Here is a 22,072-nt window from a genome sequence, read left to right on the forward strand (position 1 = left end):
TTGCTGTGTTAGGCACATGGATAGCAGTGAGCTCGAATGAAAAAAGTTAGTTGGCCTCATCTTTGAGTTGTGATTGTCCTCCCCCAAAAACCGTGAGTCGCTTAGCTAGTCCCGGAAGTAGTGCAGTACCGGGTAGACCCGTGGCAGAGGTACAGCAAGCCCAGAATGCTCTGCCGCATTACAAAAAATAGTATAATATCAGGGTTACAAATTACAACTGGCAACTGATATCAAGCTGTTAAAACAGTGTTTTCCAGAAATGTTTTGTACATTTGCAAGCAATGCTTTATTGCAGATACCTACTGCTATTAAGGCAAAAGCCTTTATTGCCTCATAGTTGTCGTTAGCAAAAGTGTCACATTTTTGCCACAGCACTTATTGGTCGCGAAGGGAAGACGTCGTGGAGGTGTCGACCAATCACAGAGCAACACCACAGTATGTGCAAATGCATAGCTTATATGTCCATATGTCAATCAATGAGCAGTTACTAATTAAAAAGGAAATAAATAAGTAAATAATTATTTATATGCTATGTCCTGGTTATTGCACTAATTACTCAATATTGGCTAGGTAAACAATTATTACTAATTATTTACAGTTGCGAAAATATAATTACTAATTATTACCACACTGTAAAACCAACCACATTGGCTAGATAAACAATTATTACTAATTATTTATAGTTGCATAGTATACTTACTAATTATTACCACACTCTGTAAAACCAACCACATTGGCTACATAAACAATTATTAATAATTATTTACAGTTGCGTAAATAATTACTACACTCTGTAAAACCAACCACATTGGCTAGGTAAACAATTATTACTAATTATTTACAGTTACGTAAATATAATTACTAATTATTACCACACTGTAAAACCAACCACAATGGCTAGGTAAACTTTTAATACTAATTATTTACATTTGCGTAAATATAATTACCAATTACTTCCACACTCTGCAAAACCAACCACAATGGCTAGGTAAACTATTACTAATTATTTACAGTTGCGAAAATATAATTACTAATTATTACCACACTGTAAAACCAACCACATTGGCTAGATAAACAATTATTACTAATTATTTATAGTTGCATAGTATACTTAGTAATTATTACCACACTCTGTAAAACCAACCACATTGGCTACATAAACAATTATTAATAATTATTTACAGTTGCGTAAATAATTACTACACTCTGTAAAACCAACCACATTGGCTAGGTAAACAATTATTACTAATTATTTACAGTTGCGTAAATATAATTACTAATTATTACCACACTGTAAAACCAACCACAATGGCTAGGAAAACTTTTAATACTAATTATTTACATTTGCGTAAATATAATTACCAATTACTTCCACACTCTGCAAAACCAACCACAATGGCTAGGTAAACTATTATTACTAATTATTTACAGTTGCGAAAATATAATTACTAATTATTACCACACTGTAAAACCAACCACATTGGCTAGATAAACAATTATTACTAATTATTTATAGTTGCATAGTGTACTTACTAATTATTACCACACTCTGTAAAACCAACCACATTGGCTACATAAACAATTATTAATAATTATTTACAGTTGCGTAAATAATTACTACACTTTGTAAAACCAACCACATTGGCTAGGTAAACAATTATTACTAATTATTTACAGTTGCGTAAATATAATTACTAATTATTACCACACTGTAAAACCAACCACAATGGCTAGGTAAACTTTTAATACTAATTATTTACATTTGCGTAAATATAATTACCAATTACTTCCACACTCTGCAAAACCAACCACAATGGCTAGGTAAACTATTATTACTAATTATTTACAGTTGCGAAAATATAATTACTAATTATTACCACACTGTAAAACCAACCACATTGGCTAGATAAACAATTATTACTAATTATTTATAGTTGCATAGTGTACTTACTAATTATTACCACACTCTGTAAAACCAACCACATTGGCTACATAAACAATTATTAATAATTATTTACAGTCGTAAATAATTACTACACTCTTTAAAACCAACCACATTGGCTAGGTAAACAATTATTACTAATTATTGACAGTTGCGTGAATATAATTACTAATTATAACCACACTCTGTAAAACCAACCACAATTGCTAGGTAAACTGTTATTACTAATTATTTACAGTTGCGTAAATATAATTACTAATTATTACCACACTGTAAAACCAACCACAATGGCTAGGTAAACTTTTAATACTAATTATTTACATTTGCGTAAATATAATTACCAATTACTTCCACACTGTAAAACCAACCACAATGGCTAGGTAAACTATTATTACTAATTATTTACAGTTGCGAAAATATAATTACTAATTATTACCACACTGTAAAACCAACCACAATGGCTAGGTAAACTTTTATTACTAATTATTTATAGTTGCATAGTATACTTACTAATTATTACCACACTCTGTAAAACCAACCACATTGGCTACATAAACAATTATTAATAATTATTTACAGTTGCGTAAATAATTACTACACTCTGTAAAACCAACCACATTGGCTAGGTAAACAATTATTACTAATTATTTACAGTTGCGTAAATATAATTACTAATTATTACCACACTGTAAAACCAACCACAATGGCTAGGTAAACTTTTAATACTAATTATTTACATTTGCGTAAATATAATTACCAATTACTTCCACACTCTGCAAAACCAACCACAATGGCTAGGTAAACTATTATTACTAATTATTTACAGTTGCGAAAATATAATTACTAATTATTACCACACTGTAAAACCAACCACATTGGCTAGATAAACAATTATTACTAATTATTTATAGTTGCATAGTATACTTACTAATTATTACCACACTCTGTAAAACCAACCACATTGGCTACATAAACAATTATTAATAATTATTTACAGTTGCGTAAATAATTATTACTAATTATTGACAGTTGCGTGAATATAATTACTAATTATAACCACACTCTGTAAAACCAACCACAATTGCTAGGTAAACTATTATTACTAATTATTTACAGTTGCGTAAATATAATTACTAATTATTACCACACTGTAAAACCAACCACAATGGCTAGGTAAACTTTTATTACTAATTATTTATAGTTGCATAGTATACTTACTAATTATTACCACACTCTGTAAAACCAACCACATTGGCTACATAAACAATTATTAATAATTATTTACAGTTGCGTAAATAATTACTACACTCTGTAAAACCAACCACATTGGCTAGGTAAACAATTATTACTAATTATTTACAGTTGCGTAAATATAATTACTAATTATTACCACACTGTAAAACCAACCACAATGGCTAGGTAAACTTTTAATACTAATTATTTACATTTGCGTAAATATAATTACCAATTACTTCCACACTCTGCAAAACCAACCACAATGGCTAGGTAAACTATTACTAATTATTTACAGTTGCGAAAATATAATTACTAATTATTACCACACTGTAAAACCAACCACATTGGCTAGATAAACAATTATTACTAATTATTTATAGTTGCATAGTATACTTACTAATTATTACCACACTCTGTAAAACCAACCACATTGGCTACATAAACAATTATTAATAATTATTTACAGTTGCGTAAATAATTACTACACTCTGTAAAACCAACCACATTGGCTAGGTAAACAATTATTACTAATTATTTACAGTTGCGTAAATATAATTACTAATTATTACCACACTGTAAAACCAACCACAATGGCTAGGTAAACTTTTAATACTAATTATTTACATTTGCGTAAATATAATTACCAATTACTTCCACACTCTGCAAAACCAACCACAATGGCTAGGTAAACTATTATTACTAATTATTTACAGTTGCGAAAATATAATTACTAATTATTACCACACTGTAAAACCAACCACATTGGCTAGATAAACAATTATTACTAATTATTTATAGTTGCATAGTGTACTTACTAATTATTACCACACTCTGTAAAACCAACCACATTGGCTACATAAACAATTATTAATAATTATTTACAGTCGTAAATAATTACTACACTCTTTAAAACCAACCATATTGGCTAGGTAAACAATTATTACTAATTATTGACAGTTGCGTGAATATAATTACTAATTATAACCACACTCTGTAAAACCAACCACAATTGCTAGGTAAACTGTTATTACTAATTATTTACAGTTGCGTAAATATAATTACTAATTATTACCACACTGTAAAACCAACCACAATGGCTAGGTAAACTTTTAATACTAATTATTTACATTTGCGTAAATATAATTACCAATTACTTCCACACTGTAAAACCAACCACAATGGCTAGGTAAACTATTATTACTAATTATTTACAGTTGCGAAAATATAATTACTAATTATTACCACACTGTAAAACCAACCACATTGGCTAGATAAACAATTATTACTAATTATTTATAGTTGCATAGTATACTTACTAATTATTACCACACTCTGTAAAACCAACCACATTGGCTACATAAACAATTATTAATAATTATTTACAGTTGCGTAAATAATTATTACTAATTATTGACAGTTGCGTGAATATAATTACTAATTATAACCACACTCTGTAAAACCAACCACAATTGCTAGGTAAACTATTATTACTAATTATTTACAGTTGCGTAAATATAATTACTAATTATTACCACACTGTAAAACCAACCACAATGGCTAGGTAAACTTTTATTACTAATTATTTATAGTTGCATAGTATACTTACTAATTATTACCACACTCTGTAAAACCAACCACATTGGCTACATAAACAATTATTAATAATTATTTACAGTTGCGTAAATAATTACTACACTCTGTAAAACCAACCACATAACAGTAAAAGTCGGAAAAAAAAGTCGGAAAAAAAAGTCGGAAAAAAAAGTCGGAAAAAAAAGTCGGAAAAAAAAGTCGGAAAAAAAAGTCGGAAAAAAAAGTCGGAAAAAAAAGTCGGAAAAAAAAGTCGGAAAAAAAAGTCGGAAAAAAAAGTCCAAAAATTTCTAGAACAAAACAAAGCAGTTTTTCTGTTTTTTTTCAATTGTGCCTTCTCCCCCCAAAAGGGGGAGATGCTGGGCCGGTCCCGGAAGTAGTGCAGTACCGGGTCGACCCGTGGCGGAGTTGGAGCAAGCCCCGAACACTCCGCCGCGCTACAAAAATCAGTTTAATATCATGGGTACAATTAGAACCCGTAACAGATATTAAGCTGTTAAGAACAGATGGCTTTCGACAATGCTTGGGACATTGGAACAAGAAAATGGTCATGGGTTCCCCTAGAGCGGGAACATCCATAGGGGGGGGGATCTCCAGGTTTACCAAGTCTTCGGAATGTCAATGCAAATGGGAGACCAATTGCAGTGGCATACAAAAGACCCGGCCGCACAAGAGATCAGCCGATCGGGCAGTGTCGTGACGGTGGCATGAAGAACCGGTGCCGGAGCACCGAGCCCTCACGCCAGCCATTCAGGGCACCCAATCATCCGAAGGGCAAGGGGGGTCCCAAGCATTCCCGGAAAGGGAATGGTTAAAGGCTGGTTCTAAGAACCAAGACCTTGAGTAGAATCCCGACCCCTGGCATCAGTCAAAGCGCAACACTCAGCCAAAGGCCGAGATATACTGACCCGAAGGTACAGTACTACACTTTGATCTTAGCCAAAAGGCCGAGAAGCGATTACTACACTTTGATCTTAGCCAAAAGGCCGAGAAGCGATTACTACACTTTGATCTTAGCCAAAAGGCCGAGAAGCGATAAATTGACAAGGAACTGCAGTTCGATCCCATCAAAAATGTATGCCCAAGTGGTGCCACTTATCGGTTGTTGCAGAAACAGCGTCGGTCCACCGTTTTTTGTTTGTAGCACTTGAGCTATGGTTTACCAAATCTCGACACATCCCTTGAAGGGGATTCTTAATCAAACCATTCTTTATTGCCTCAAATAATGGACTCACATGCAATGACATGCGGAAAAAGTAACCCAAGGTGTCACTGCATGCACGAGGCGCCCAACAATGCAATAAGACAGGCATTGAGAGGATTGCTGTGTTAGGCACATGGATAGCAGTGAGCTCGAATGAAAAAAGTTAGTTGGCCTCATCTTTGAGTTGTGATTGTCCTCCCCCAAAAACCGTGAGTCGCTTAGCTAGTCCCGGAAGTAGTGCAGTACCGGGTAGACCCGTGGCAGAGGTACAGCAAGCCCAGAATGCTCTGCCGCATTACAAAAAATAGTATAATATCAGGGTTACAAATTACAACTGGCAACTGATATCAAGCTGTTAAAACAGTGTTTTCCAGAAATGTTTTGTACATTTGCAAGCAATGCTTTATTGCAGATACCTACTGCTATTAAGGCAAAAGCCTTTATTGCCTCATAGTTGTCGTTAGCAAAAGTGTCACATTTTTGCCACAGCACTTATTGGTCGCGAAGGGAAGACGTCGTGGAGGTGTCGACCAATCACAGAGCAACACCACAGTATGTGCAAATGCATAGCTTATATGTCCATATGTCAATCAATGAGCAGTTACTAATTAAAAAGGAAATAAATAAGTAAATAATTATTTATATGCTATGTCCTGGTTATTGCACTAATTACTCAATATTGGCTAGGTAAACAATTATTACTAATTATTTACAGTTGCGAAAATATAATTACTAATTATTACCACACTGTAAAACCAACCACATTGGCTAGATAAACAATTATTACTAATTATTTATAGTTGCATAGTATACTTACTAATTATTACCACACTCTGTAAAACCAACCACATTGGCTACATAAACAATTATTAATAATTATTTACAGTTGCGTAAATAATTACTACACTCTGTAAAACCAACCACATTGGCTAGGTAAACAATTATTACTAATTATTTACAGTTACGTAAATATAATTACTAATTATTACCACACTGTAAAACCAACCACAATGGCTAGGTAAACTTTTAATACTAATTATTTACATTTGCGTAAATATAATTACCAATTACTTCCACACTCTGCAAAACCAACCACAATGGCTAGGTAAACTATTACTAATTATTTACAGTTGCGAAAATATAATTACTAATTATTACCACACTGTAAAACCAACCACATTGGCTAGATAAACAATTATTACTAATTATTTATAGTTGCATAGTATACTTAGTAATTATTACCACACTCTGTAAAACCAACCACATTGGCTACATAAACAATTATTAATAATTATTTACAGTTGCGTAAATAATTACTACACTCTGTAAAACCAACCACATTGGCTAGGTAAACAATTATTACTAATTATTTACAGTTGCGTAAATATAATTACTAATTATTACCACACTGTAAAACCAACCACAATGGCTAGGAAAACTTTTAATACTAATTATTTACATTTGCGTAAATATAATTACCAATTACTTCCACACTCTGCAAAACCAACCACAATGGCTAGGTAAACTATTATTACTAATTATTTACAGTTGCGAAAATATAATTACTAATTATTACCACACTGTAAAACCAACCACATTGGCTAGATAAACAATTATTACTAATTATTTATAGTTGCATAGTATACTTACTAATTATTACCACACTCTGTAAAACCAACCACATTGGCTACATAAACAATTATTAATAATTATTTACAGTTGCGTAAATAATTATTACTAATTATTGACAGTTGCGTGAATATAATTACTAATTATAACCACACTCTGTAAAACCAACCACAATTGCTAGGTAAACTATTATTACTAATTATTTACAGTTGCGTAAATATAATTACTAATTATTACCACACTGTAAAACCAACCACAATGGCTAGGTAAACTTTTATTACTAATTATTTATAGTTGCATAGTATACTTACTAATTATTACCACACTCTGTAAAACCAACCACATTGGCTACATAAACAATTATTAATAATTATTTACAGTTGCGTAAATAATTACTACACTCTGTAAAACCAACCACATTGGCTAGGTAAACAATTATTACTAATTATTTACAGTTGCGTAAATATAATTACTAATTATTACCACACTGTAAAACCAACCACAATGGCTAGGTAAACTTTTAATACTAATTATTTACATTTGCGTAAATATAATTACCAATTACTTCCACACTCTGCAAAACCAACCACAATGGCTAGGTAAACTATTACTAATTATTTACAGTTGCGAAAATATAATTACTAATTATTACCACACTGTAAAACCAACCACATTGGCTAGATAAACAATTATTACTAATTATTTATAGTTGCATAGTATACTTACTAATTATTACCACACTCTGTAAAACCAACCACATTGGCTACATAAACAATTATTAATAATTATTTACAGTTGCGTAAATAATTACTACACTCTGTAAAACCAACCACATTGGCTAGGTAAACAATTATTACTAATTATTTACAGTTGCGTAAATATAATTACTAATTATTACCACACTGTAAAACCAACCACAATGGCTAGGTAAACTTTTAATACTAATTATTTACATTTGCGTAAATATAATTACCAATTACTTCCACACTCTGCAAAACCAACCACAATGGCTAGGTAAACTATTATTACTAATTATTTACAGTTGCGAAAATATAATTACTAATTATTACCACACTGTAAAACCAACCACATTGGCTAGATAAACAATTATTACTAATTATTTATAGTTGCATAGTGTACTTACTAATTATTACCACACTCTGTAAAACCAACCACATTGGCTACATAAACAATTATTAATAATTATTTACAGTCGTAAATAATTACTACACTCTTTAAAACCAACCATATTGGCTAGGTAAACAATTATTACTAATTATTGACAGTTGCGTGAATATAATTACTAATTATAACCACACTCTGTAAAACCAACCACAATTGCTAGGTAAACTGTTATTACTAATTATTTACAGTTGCGTAAATATAATTACTAATTATTACCACACTGTAAAACCAACCACAATGGCTAGGTAAACTTTTAATACTAATTATTTACATTTGCGTAAATATAATTACCAATTACTTCCACACTGTAAAACCAACCACAATGGCTAGGTAAACTATTATTACTAATTATTTACAGTTGCGAAAATATAATTACTAATTATTACCACACTGTAAAACCAACCACATTGGCTAGATAAACAATTATTACTAATTATTTATAGTTGCATAGTATACTTACTAATTATTACCACACTCTGTAAAACCAACCACATTGGCTACATAAACAATTATTAATAATTATTTACAGTTGCGTAAATAATTATTACTAATTATTGACAGTTGCGTGAATATAATTACTAATTATAACCACACTCTGTAAAACCAACCACAATTGCTAGGTAAACTATTATTACTAATTATTTACAGTTGCGTAAATATAATTACTAATTATTACCACACTGTAAAACCAACCACAATGGCTAGGTAAACTTTTATTACTAATTATTTATAGTTGCATAGTATACTTACTAATTATTACCACACTCTGTAAAACCAACCACATTGGCTACATAAACAATTATTAATAATTATTTACAGTTGCGTAAATAATTACTACACTCTGTAAAACCAACCACATTGGCTAGGTAAACAATTATTACTAATTATTTACAGTTGCGTAAATATAATTACTAATTATTACCACACTGTAAAACCAACCACAATGGCTAGGTAAACTTTTAATACTAATTATTTACATTTGCGTAAATATAATTACCAATTACTTCCACACTCTGCAAAACCAACCACAATGGCTAGGTAAACTATTATTACTAATTATTTACAGTTGCGAAAATATAATTACTAATTATTACCACACTGTAAAACCAACCACATTGGCTAGATAAACAATTATTACTAATTATTTATAGTTGCATAGTATACTTACTAATTATTACCACACTCTGTAAAACCAACCACATTGGCTACATAAACAATTATTAATAATTATTTACAGTTGCGTAAATAATTATTACTAATTATTGACAGTTGCGTGAATATAATTACTAATTATAACCACACTCTGTAAAACCAACCACAATTGCTAGGTAAACTATTATTACTAATTATTTACAGTTGCGTAAATATAATTACTAATTATTACCACACTGTAAAACCAACCACAATGGCTAGGTAAACTTTTATTACTAATTATTTATAGTTGCATAGTATACTTACTAATTATTACCACACTCTGTAAAACCAACCACATTGGCTACATAAACAATTATTAATAATTATTTACAGTTGCGTAAATAATTACTACACTCTGTAAAACCAACCACATTGGCTAGGTAAACAATTATTACTAATTATTTACAGTTGCGTAAATATAATTACTAATTATTACCACACTGTAAAACCAACCACAATGGCTAGGTAAACTTTTAATACTAATTATTTACATTTGCGTAAATATAATTACCAATTACTTCCACACTCTGCAAAACCAACCACAATGGCTAGGTAAACTATTACTAATTATTTACAGTTGCGAAAATATAATTACTAATTATTACCACACTGTAAAACCAACCACATTGGCTAGATAAACAATTATTACTAATTATTTATAGTTGCATAGTATACTTACTAATTATTACCACACTCTGTAAAACCAACCACATTGGCTACATAAACAATTATTAATAATTATTTACAGTTGCGTAAATAATTACTACACTCTGTAAAACCAACCACATTGGCTAGGTAAACAATTATTACTAATTATTTACAGTTGCGTAAATATAATTACTAATTATTACCACACTGTAAAACCAACCACAATGGCTAGGTAAACTTTTAATACTAATTATTTACATTTGCGTAAATATAATTACCAATTACTTCCACACTCTGCAAAACCAACCACAATGGCTAGGTAAACTATTATTACTAATTATTTACAGTTGCGAAAATATAATTACTAATTATTACCACACTGTAAAACCAACCACATTGGCTAGATAAACAATTATTACTAATTATTTATAGTTGCATAGTGTACTTACTAATTATTACCACACTCTGTAAAACCAACCACATTGGCTACATAAACAATTATTAATAATTATTTACAGTCGTAAATAATTACTACACTCTTTAAAACCAACCATATTGGCTAGGTAAACAATTATTACTAATTATTGACAGTTGCGTGAATATAATTACTAATTATAACCACACTCTGTAAAACCAACCACAATTGCTAGGTAAACTGTTATTACTAATTATTTACAGTTGCGTAAATATAATTACTAATTATTACCACACTGTAAAACCAACCACAATGGCTAGGTAAACTTTTAATACTAATTATTTACATTTGCGTAAATATAATTACCAATTACTTCCACACTGTAAAACCAACCACAATGGCTAGGTAAACTATTATTACTAATTATTTACAGTTGCGAAAATATAATTACTAATTATTACCACACTGTAAAACCAACCACATTGGCTAGATAAACAATTATTACTAATTATTTATAGTTGCATAGTATACTTACTAATTATTACCACACTCTGTAAAACCAACCACATTGGCTACATAAACAATTATTAATAATTATTTACAGTTGCGTAAATAATTATTACTAATTATTGACAGTTGCGTGAATATAATTACTAATTATAACCACACTCTGTAAAACCAACCACAATTGCTAGGTAAACTATTATTACTAATTATTTACAGTTGCGTAAATATAATTACTAATTATTACCACACTGTAAAACCAACCACAATGGCTAGGTAAACTTTTATTACTAATTATTTATAGTTGCATAGTATACTTACTAATTATTACCACACTCTGTAAAACCAACCACATTGGCTACATAAACAATTATTAATAATTATTTACAGTTGCGTAAATAATTACTACACTCTGTAAAACCAACCACATAACAGTAAAAGTCGGAAAAAAAAGTCGGAAAAAAAAGTCGGAAAAAAAAGTCGGAAAAAAAAGTCGGAAAAAAAAGTCGGAAAAAAAAGTCGGAAAAAAAAGTCGGAAAAAAAAAGTCCAAAAATTTCTAGAACAAAACAAAGCAGTTTTTCTGTTTTTTTTCAATTGTGCCTTCTCCCCCCAAAAGGGGGAGATGCTGGGCCGGTCCCGGAAGTAGTGCAGTACCGGGTCGACCCGTGGCGGAGTTGGAGCAAGCCCCGAACACTCCGCCGCGCTACAAAAATCAGTTTAATATCATGGGTACAATTAGAACCCGTAACAGATATTAAGCTGTTAAGAACAGATACTACACTTTGATCTTAGCCAAAAGGCCGAGAAGCGATAAATTGACAAGGAACTGCAGTTCGATCCCATCAAAAATGTATGCCCAAGTGGTGCCACTTATCGGTTGTTGCAGAAACAGCGTCGGTCCACCGTTTTTTGTTTGTAGCACTTGAGCTATGGTTTACCAAATCTCGACACATCCCTTGAAGGGGATTCTTAATCAAACCATTCTTTATTGCCTCAAATAATGGACTCACATGCAATGACATGCGGAAAAAGTAACCCAAGGTGTCACTGCATGCACGAGGCGCCCAACAATGCAATAAGACAGGCATTGAGAGGATTGCTGTGTTAGGCACATGGATAGCAGTGAGCTCGAATGAAAAAAGTTAGTTGGCCTCATCTTTGAGTTGTGATTGTCCTCCCCCAAAAACCGTGAGTCGCTTAGCTAGTCCCGGAAGTAGTGCAGTACCGGGTAGACCCGTGGCAGAGGTACAGCAAGCCCAGAATGCTCTGCCGCATTACAAAAAATAGTATAATATCAGGGTTACAAATTACAACTGGCAACTGATATCAAGCTGTTAAAACAGTGTTTTCCAGAAATGTTTTGTACATTTGCAAGCAATGCTTTATTGCAGATACCTACTGCTATTAAGGCAAAAGCCTTTATTGCCTCATAGTTGTCGTTAGCAAAAGTGTCACATTTTTGCCACAGCACTTATTGGTCGCGAAGGGAAGACGTCGTGGAGGTGTCGACCAATCACAGAGCAACACCACAGTATGTGCAAATGCATAGCTTATATGTCCATATGTCAATCAATGAGCAGTTACTAATTAAAAAGGAAATAAATAAGTAAATAATTATTTATATGCTATGTCCTGGTTATTGCACTAATTACTCAATATTGGCTAGGTAAACAATTATTACTAATTATTTACAGTTGCGAAAATATAATTACTAATTATTACCACACTGTAAAACCAACCACATTGGCTAGATAAACAATTATTACTAATTATTTATAGTTGCATAGTATACTTACTAATTATTACCACACTCTGTAAAACCAACCACATTGGCTACATAAACAATTATTAATAATTATTTACAGTTGCGTAAATAATTACTACACTCTGTAAAACCAACCACATTGGCTAGGTAAACAATTATTACTAATTATTTACAGTTACGTAAATATAATTACTAATTATTACCACACTGTAAAACCAACCACAATGGCTAGGTAAACTTTTAATACTAATTATTTACATTTGCGTAAATATAATTACCAATTACTTCCACACTCTGCAAAACCAACCACAATGGCTAGGTAAACTATTACTAATTATTTACAGTTGCGAAAATATAATTACTAATTATTACCACACTGTAAAACCAACCACATTGGCTAGATAAACAATTATTACTAATTATTTATAGTTGCATAGTATACTTAGTAATTATTACCACACTCTGTAAAACCAACCACATTGGCTACATAAACAATTATTAATAATTATTTACAGTTGCGTAAATAATTACTACACTCTGTAAAACCAACCACATTGGCTAGGTAAACAATTATTACTAATTATTTACAGTTGCGTAAATATAATTACTAATTATTACCACACTGTAAAACCAACCACAATGGCTAGGAAAACTTTTAATACTAATTATTTACATTTGCGTAAATATAATTACCAATTACTTCCACACTCTGCAAAACCAACCACAATGGCTAGGTAAACTATTATTACTAATTATTTACAGTTGCGAAAATATAATTACTAATTATTACCACACTGTAAAACCAACCACATTGGCTAGATAAACAATTATTACTAATTATTTATAGTTGCATAGTGTACTTACTAATTATTACCACACTCTGTAAAACCAACCACATTGGCTACATAAACAATTATTAATAATTATTTACAGTTGCGTAAATAATTACTACACTTTGTAAAACCAACCACATTGGCTAGGTAAACAATTATTACTAATTATTTACAGTTGCGTAAATATAATTACTAATTATTACCACACTGTAAAACCAACCACAATGGCTAGGTAAACTTTTAATACTAATTATTTACATTTGCGTAAATATAATTACCAATTACTTCCACACTCTGCAAAACCAACCACAATGGCTAGGTAAACTATTATTACTAATTATTTACAGTTGCGAAAATATAATTACTAATTATTACCACACTGTAAAACCAACCACATTGGCTAGATAAACAATTATTACTAATTATTTATAGTTGCATAGTGTACTTACTAATTATTACCACACTCTGTAAAACCAACCACATTGGCTACATAAACAATTATTAATAATTATTTACAGTCGTAAATAATTACTACACTCTTTAAAACCAACCACATTGGCTAGGTAAACAATTATTACTAATTATTGACAGTTGCGTGAATATAATTACTAATTATAACCACACTCTGTAAAACCAACCACAATTGCTAGGTAAACTGTTATTACTAATTATTTACAGTTGCGTAAATATAATTACTAATTATTACCACACTGTAAAACCAACCACAATGGCTAGGTAAACTTTTAATACTAATTATTTACATTTGCGTAAATATAATTACCAATTACTTCCACACTGTAAAACCAACCACAATGGCTAGGTAAACTATTATTACTAATTATTTACAGTTGCGAAAATATAATTACTAATTATTACCACACTGTAAAACCAACCACAATGGCTAGGTAAACTTTTATTACTAATTATTTATAGTTGCATAGTATACTTACTAATTATTACCACACTCTGTAAAACCAACCACATTGGCTACATAAACAATTATTAATAATTATTTACAGTTGCGTAAATAATTACTACACTCTGTAAAACCAACCACATTGGCTAGGTAAACAATTATTACTAATTATTTACAGTTGCGTAAATATAATTACTAATTATTACCACACTGTAAAACCAACCACAATGGCTAGGTAAACTTTTAATACTAATTATTTACATTTGCGTAAATATAATTACCAATTACTTCCACACTCTGCAAAACCAACCACAATGGCTAGGTAAACTATTATTACTAATTATTTACAGTTGCGAAAATATAATTACTAATTATTACCACACTGTAAAACCAACCACATTGGCTAGATAAACAATTATTACTAATTATTTATAGTTGCATAGTATACTTACTAATTATTACCACACTCTGTAAAACCAACCACATTGGCTACATAAACAATTATTAATAATTATTTACAGTTGCGTAAATAATTATTACTAATTATTGACAGTTGCGTGAATATAATTACTAATTATAACCACACTCTGTAAAACCAACCACAATTGCTAGGTAAACTATTATTACTAATTATTTACAGTTGCGTAAATATAATTACTAATTATTACCACACTGTAAAACCAACCACAATGGCTAGGTAAACTTTTATTACTAATTATTTATAGTTGCATAGTATACTTACTAATTATTACCACACTCTGTAAAACCAACCACATTGGCTACATAAACAATTATTAATAATTATTTACAGTTGCGTAAATAATTACTACACTCTGTAAAACCAACCACATTGGCTAGGTAAACAATTATTACTAATTATTTACAGTTGCGTAAATATAATTACTAATTATTACCACACTGTAAAACCAACCACAATGGCTAGGTAAACTTTTAATACTAATTATTTACATTTGCGTAAATATAATTACCAATTACTTCCACACTCTGCAAAACCAACCACAATGGCTAGGTAAACTATTACTAATTATTTACAGTTGCGAAAATATAATTACTAATTATTACCACACTGTAAAACCAACCACATTGGCTAGATAAACAATTATTACTAATTATTTATAGTTGCATAGTATACTTACTAATTATTACCACACTCTGTAAAACCAACCACATTGGCTACATAAACAATTATTAATAATTATTTACAGTTGCGTAAATAATTACTACACTCTGTAAAACCAACCACATTGGCTAGGTAAACAATTATTACTAATTATTTACAGTTGCGTAAATATAATTACTAATTATTACCACACTGTAAAACCAACCACAATGGCTAGGTAAACTTTTAATACTAATTATTTACATTTGCGTAAATATAATTACCAATTACTTCCACACTCTGCAAAACCAACCACAATGGCTAGGTAAACTATTATTACTAATTATTTACAGTTGCGAAAATATAATTACTAATTATTACCACACTGTAAAACCAACCACATTGGCTAGATAAACAATTATTACTAATTATTTATAGTTGCATAGTGTACTTACTAATTATTACCACACTCTGTAAAACCAACCACATTGGCTACATAAACAATTATTAATAATTATTTACAGTCGTAAATAATTACTACACTCTTTAAAACCAACCATATTGGCTAGGTAAACAATTATTACTAATTATTGACAGTTGCGTGAATATAATTACTAATTATAACCACACTCTGTAAAACCAACCACAATTGCTAGGTAAACTGTTATTACTAATTATTTACAGTTGCGTAAATATAATTACTAATTATTACCACACTGTAAAACCAACCACAATGGCTAGGTAAACTTTTAATACTAATTATTTACATTTGCGTAAATATAATTACCAATTACTTCCACACTGTAAAACCAACCACAATGGCTAGGTAAACTATTATTACTAATTATTTACAGTTGCGAAAATATAATTACTAATTATTACCACACTGTAAAACCAACCACATTGGCTAGATAAACAATTATTACTAATTATTTATAGTTGCATAGTATACTTACTAATTATTACCACACTCTGTAAAACCAACCACATTGGCTACATAAACAATTATTAATAATTATTTACAGTTGCGTAAATAATTATTACTAATTATTGACAGTTGCGTGAATATAATTACTAATTATAACCACACTCTGTAAAACCAACCACAATTGCTAGGTAAACTATTATTACTAATTATTTACAGTTGCGTAAATATAATTACTAATTATTACCACACTGTAAAACCAACCACAATGGCTAGGTAAACTTTTATTACTAATTATTTATAGTTGCATAGTATACTTACTAATTATTACCACACTCTGTAAAACCAACCACATTGGCTACATAAACAATTATTAATAATTATTTACAGTTGCGTAAATAATTACTACACTCTGTAAAACCAACCACATTGGCTAGGTAAACAATTATTACTAATTATTTACAGTTGCGTAAATATAATTACTAATTATTACCACACTGTAAAACCAACCACAATGGCTAGGTAAACTTTTAATACTAATTATTTACATTTGCGTAAATATAATTACCAATTACTTCCACACTCTGCAAAACCAACCACAATGGCTAGGTAAACTATTATTACTAATTATTTACAGTTGCGAAAATATAATTACTAATTATTACCACACTGTAAAACCAACCACATTGGCTAGATAAACAATTATTACTAATTATTTATAGTTGCATAGTATACTTACTAATTATTACCACACTCTGTAAAACCAACCACATTGGCTACATAAACAATTATTAATAATTATTTACAGTTGCGTAAATAATTATTACTAATTATTGACAGTTGCGTGAATATAATTACTAATTATAACCACACTCTGTAAAACCAACCACAATTGCTAGGTAAACTATTATTACTAATTATTTACAGTTGCGTAAATATAATTACTAATTATTACCACACTGTAAAACCAACCACAATGGCTAGGTAAACTTTTATTACTAATTATTTATAGTTGCATAGTATACTTACTAATTATTACCACACTCTGTAAAACCAACCACATTGGCTACATAAACAATTATTAATAATTATTTACAGTTGCGTAAATAATTACTACACTCTGTAAAACCAACCACATTGGCTAGGTAAACAATTATTACTAATTATTTACAGTTGCGTAAATATAATTACTAATTATTACCACACTGTAAAACCAACCACAATGGCTAGGTAAACTTTTAATACTAATTATTTACATTTGCGTAAATATAATTACCAATTACTTCCACACTCTGCAAAACCAACCACAATGGCTAGGTAAACTATTACTAATTATTTACAGTTGCGAAAATATAATTACTAATTATTACCACACTGTAAAACCAACCACATTGGCTAGATAAACAATTATTACTAATTATTTATAGTTGCATAGTATACTTACTAATTATTACCACACTCTGTAAAACCAACCACATTGGCTACATAAACAATTATTAATAATTATTTACAGTTGCGTAAATAATTACTACACTCTGTAAAACCAACCACATTGGCTAGGTAAACAATTATTACTAATTATTTACAGTTGCGTAAATATAATTACTAATTATTACCACACTGTAAAACCAACCACAATGGCTAGGTAAACTTTTAATACTAATTATTTACATTTGCGTAAATATAATTACCAATTACTTCCACACTCTGCAAAACCAACCACAATGGCTAGGTAAACTATTATTACTAATTATTTACAGTTGCGAAAATATAATTACTAATTATTACCACACTGTAAAACCAACCACATTGGCTAGATAAACAATTATTACTAATTATTTATAGTTGCATAGTGTACTTACTAATTATTACCACACTCTGTAAAACCAACCACATTGGCTACATAAACAATTATTAATAATTATTTACAGTCGTAAATAATTACTACACTCTTTAAAACCAACCATATTGGCTAGGTAAACAATTATTACTAATTATTGACAGTTGCGTGAATATAATTACTAATTATAACCACACTCTGTAAAACCAACCACAATTGCTAGGTAAACTGTTATTACTAATTATTTACAGTTGCGTAAATATAATTACTAATTATTACCACACTGTAAAACCAACCACAATGGCTAGGTAAACTTTTAATACTAATTATTTACATTTGCGTAAATATAATTACCAATTACTTCCACACTGTAAAACCAACCACAATGGCTAGGTAAACTATTATTACTAATTATTTACAGTTGCGAAAATATAATTACTAATTATTACCACACTGTAAAACCAACCACATTGGCTAGATAAACAATTATTACTAATTATTTATAGTTGCATAGTATACTTACTAATTATTACCACACTCTGTAAAACCAACCACATTGGCTACATAAACAATTATTAATAATTATTTACAGTTGCGTAAATAATTATTACTAATTATTGACAGTTGCGTGAATATAATTACTAATTATAACCACACTCTGTAAAACCAACCACAATTGCTAGGTAAACTATTATTACTAATTATTTACAGTTGCGTAAATATAATTACTAATTATTACCACACTGTAAAACCAACCACAATGGCTAGGTAAACTTTTATTACTAATTATTTATAGTTGCATAGTATACTTACTAATTATTACCACACTCTGTAAAACCAACCACATTGGCTACATAAACAATTATTAATAATTATTTACAGTTGCGTAAATAATTACTACACTCTGTAAAACCAACCACATAACAGTAAAAGTCGGAAAAAAAAGTCGGAAAAAAAAGTCGGAAAAAAAAGTCGGAAAAAAAAGTCGGAAAAAAAAGTCGGAAAAAAAAGTCGGAAAAAAAAGTCGGAAAAAAAAGTCGGAAAAAAAAGTCCAAAAATTTCTAGAACAAAACAAAGCAGTTTTTCTGTTTTTTTTCAATTGTGCCTTCTCCCCCCAAAAGGGGGAGATGCTGGGCCGGTCCCGGAAGTAGTGCAGTACCGGGTCGACCCGTGGCGGAGTTGGAGCAAGCCCCGAACACTCCGCCGCGCTACAAAAATCAGTTTAATATCATGGGTACAATTAGAACCCGTAACAGATATTAAGCTGTTAAGAACAGATACTACACTTTGATCTTAGCCAAAAGGCCGAGAAGCGATAAATTGACAAGGAACTGCAGTTCGATCCCATCAAAAATGTATGCCCAAGTGGTGCCACTTATCGGTTGTTGCAGAAACAGCGTCGGTCCACCGTTTTTTGTTTGTAGCACTTGAGCTATGGTTTACCAAATCTCGACACATCCCTTGAAGGGGATTCTTAATCAAACCATTCTTTATTGCCTCAAATAATGGACTCACATGCAATGACATGCGGAAAAAGTAACCCAAGGTGTCACTGCATGCACGAGGCGCCCAACAATGCAATAAGACAGGCATTGAGAGGATTGCTGTGTTAGGCACATGGATAGCAGTGAGCTCGAATGAAAAAAGTTAGTTGGCCTCATCTTTGAGTTGTGATTGTCCTCCCCCAAAAACCGTGAGTCGCTTAGCTAGTCCCGGAAGTAGTGCAGTACCGGGTAGACCCGTGGCAGAGGTACAGCAAGCCCAGAATGCTCTGCCGCATTACAAAAAATAGTATAATATCAGGGTTACAAATTACAACTGGCAACTGATATCAAGCTGTTAAAACAGTGTTTTCCAGAAATGTTTTGTACATTTGCAAGCAATGCTTTATTGCAGATACCTACTGCTATTAAGGCAAAAGCCTTTATTGCCTCATAGTTGTCGTTAGCAAAAGTGTCACATTTTTGCCACAGCACTTATTGGTCGCGAAGGGAAGACGTCGTGGAGGTGTCGACCAATCACAGAGCAACACCACAGTATGTGCAAATGCATAGCTTATATGTCCATATGTCAATCAATGAGCAGTTACTAATTAAAAAGGAAATAAATAAGTAAATAATTATTTATATGCTATGTCCTGGTTATTGCACTAATTACTCAATATTGGCTAGGTAAACAATTATTACTAATTATTTACAGTTGCGAAAATATAATTACTAATTATTACCACACTGTAAAACCAACCACATTGGCTAGATAAACAATTATTACTAATTATTTATAGTTGCATAGTATACTTACTAATTATTACCACACTCTGTAAAACCAACCACATTGGCTACATAAACAATTATTAATAATTATTTACAGTTGCGTAAATAATTACTACACTCTGTAAAACCAACCACATTGGCTAGGTAAACAATTATTACTAATTATTTACAGTTACGTAAATATAATTACTAATTATTACCACACTGTAAAACCAACCACAATGGCTAGGTAAACTTTTAATACTAATTATTTACATTTGCGTAAATATAATTACCAATTACTTCCACACTCTGCAAAACCAACCACAATGGCTAGGTAAACTATTACTAATTATTTACAGTTGCGAAAATATAATTACTAATTATTACCACACTGTAAAACCAACCACATTGGCTAGATAAACAATTATTACTAATTATTTATAGTTGCATAGTATACTTAGTAATTATTACCACACTCTGTAAAACCAACCACATTGGCTACATAAACAATTATTAATAATTATTTACAGTTGCGTAAATAATTACTACACTCTGTAAAACCAACCACATTGGCTAGGTAAACAATTATTACTAATTATTTACAGTTGCGTAAATATAATTACTAATTATTACCACACTGTAAAACCAACCACAATGGCTAGGAAAACTTTTAATACTAATTATTTACATTTGCGTAAATATAATTACCAATTACTTCCACACTCTGCAAAACCAACCACAATGGCTAGGTAAACTATTATTACTAATTATTTACAGTTGCGAAAATATAATTACTAATTATTACCACACTGTAAAACCAACCACATTGGCTAGATAAACAATTATTACTAATTATTTATAGTTGCATAG

At 30.6% G+C, this 22,072-nt stretch overlaps 3 non-coding genes and 5 pseudogenes across 3 annotated transcripts; all 8 read right to left on the reverse strand.

Annotated features, from left to right (window-relative positions):
- Positions 1–95: 95 nt before the first annotated feature.
- On the reverse strand, positions 96–266 carry LOC146171296 (U2 spliceosomal RNA; annotated as a pseudogene).
- A 4,856-nt stretch (positions 267–5,122) lies between these two features.
- Positions 5,123–5,313, reverse strand: LOC146171297 (U2 spliceosomal RNA). Its single transcript, XR_014702932.1, has one exon. It is a non-coding gene; the product is annotated as a U2 spliceosomal RNA (small nuclear RNA).
- Positions 5,314–5,545: 232 nt separating this feature from the next.
- LOC146171298 (U2 spliceosomal RNA) lies at positions 5,546–5,727 on the reverse strand (annotated as a pseudogene).
- Positions 5,728–6,184: 457 nt separating this feature from the next.
- On the reverse strand, positions 6,185–6,355 carry LOC146171299 (U2 spliceosomal RNA; annotated as a pseudogene).
- A 5,813-nt stretch (positions 6,356–12,168) lies between these two features.
- Positions 12,169–12,360, reverse strand: LOC146171300 (U2 spliceosomal RNA). Its single transcript, XR_014702929.1, has one exon. It is a non-coding gene; the product is annotated as a U2 spliceosomal RNA (small nuclear RNA).
- Positions 12,361–12,739: 379 nt separating this feature from the next.
- LOC146171301 (U2 spliceosomal RNA) lies at positions 12,740–12,910 on the reverse strand (annotated as a pseudogene).
- A 7,162-nt stretch (positions 12,911–20,072) lies between these two features.
- Positions 20,073–20,264, reverse strand: LOC146171302 (U2 spliceosomal RNA). The gene has a single exon (XR_014702933.1). It is a non-coding gene; the product is annotated as a U2 spliceosomal RNA (small nuclear RNA).
- A 379-nt stretch (positions 20,265–20,643) lies between these two features.
- On the reverse strand, positions 20,644–20,814 carry LOC146171303 (U2 spliceosomal RNA; annotated as a pseudogene).
- Positions 20,815–22,072: the final 1,258 nt, after the last annotated feature.

This window comes from Amblyomma maculatum, unplaced genomic scaffold, assembly GCF_055883805.1.
Source record: "Amblyomma maculatum isolate TAMU_Amacu unplaced genomic scaffold, ASM5588380v1 scaffold_23, whole genome shotgun sequence".
In the NCBI taxonomy this organism is placed as follows: Eukaryota; Metazoa; Arthropoda; class Arachnida; order Ixodida; family Ixodidae; genus Amblyomma; species Amblyomma maculatum.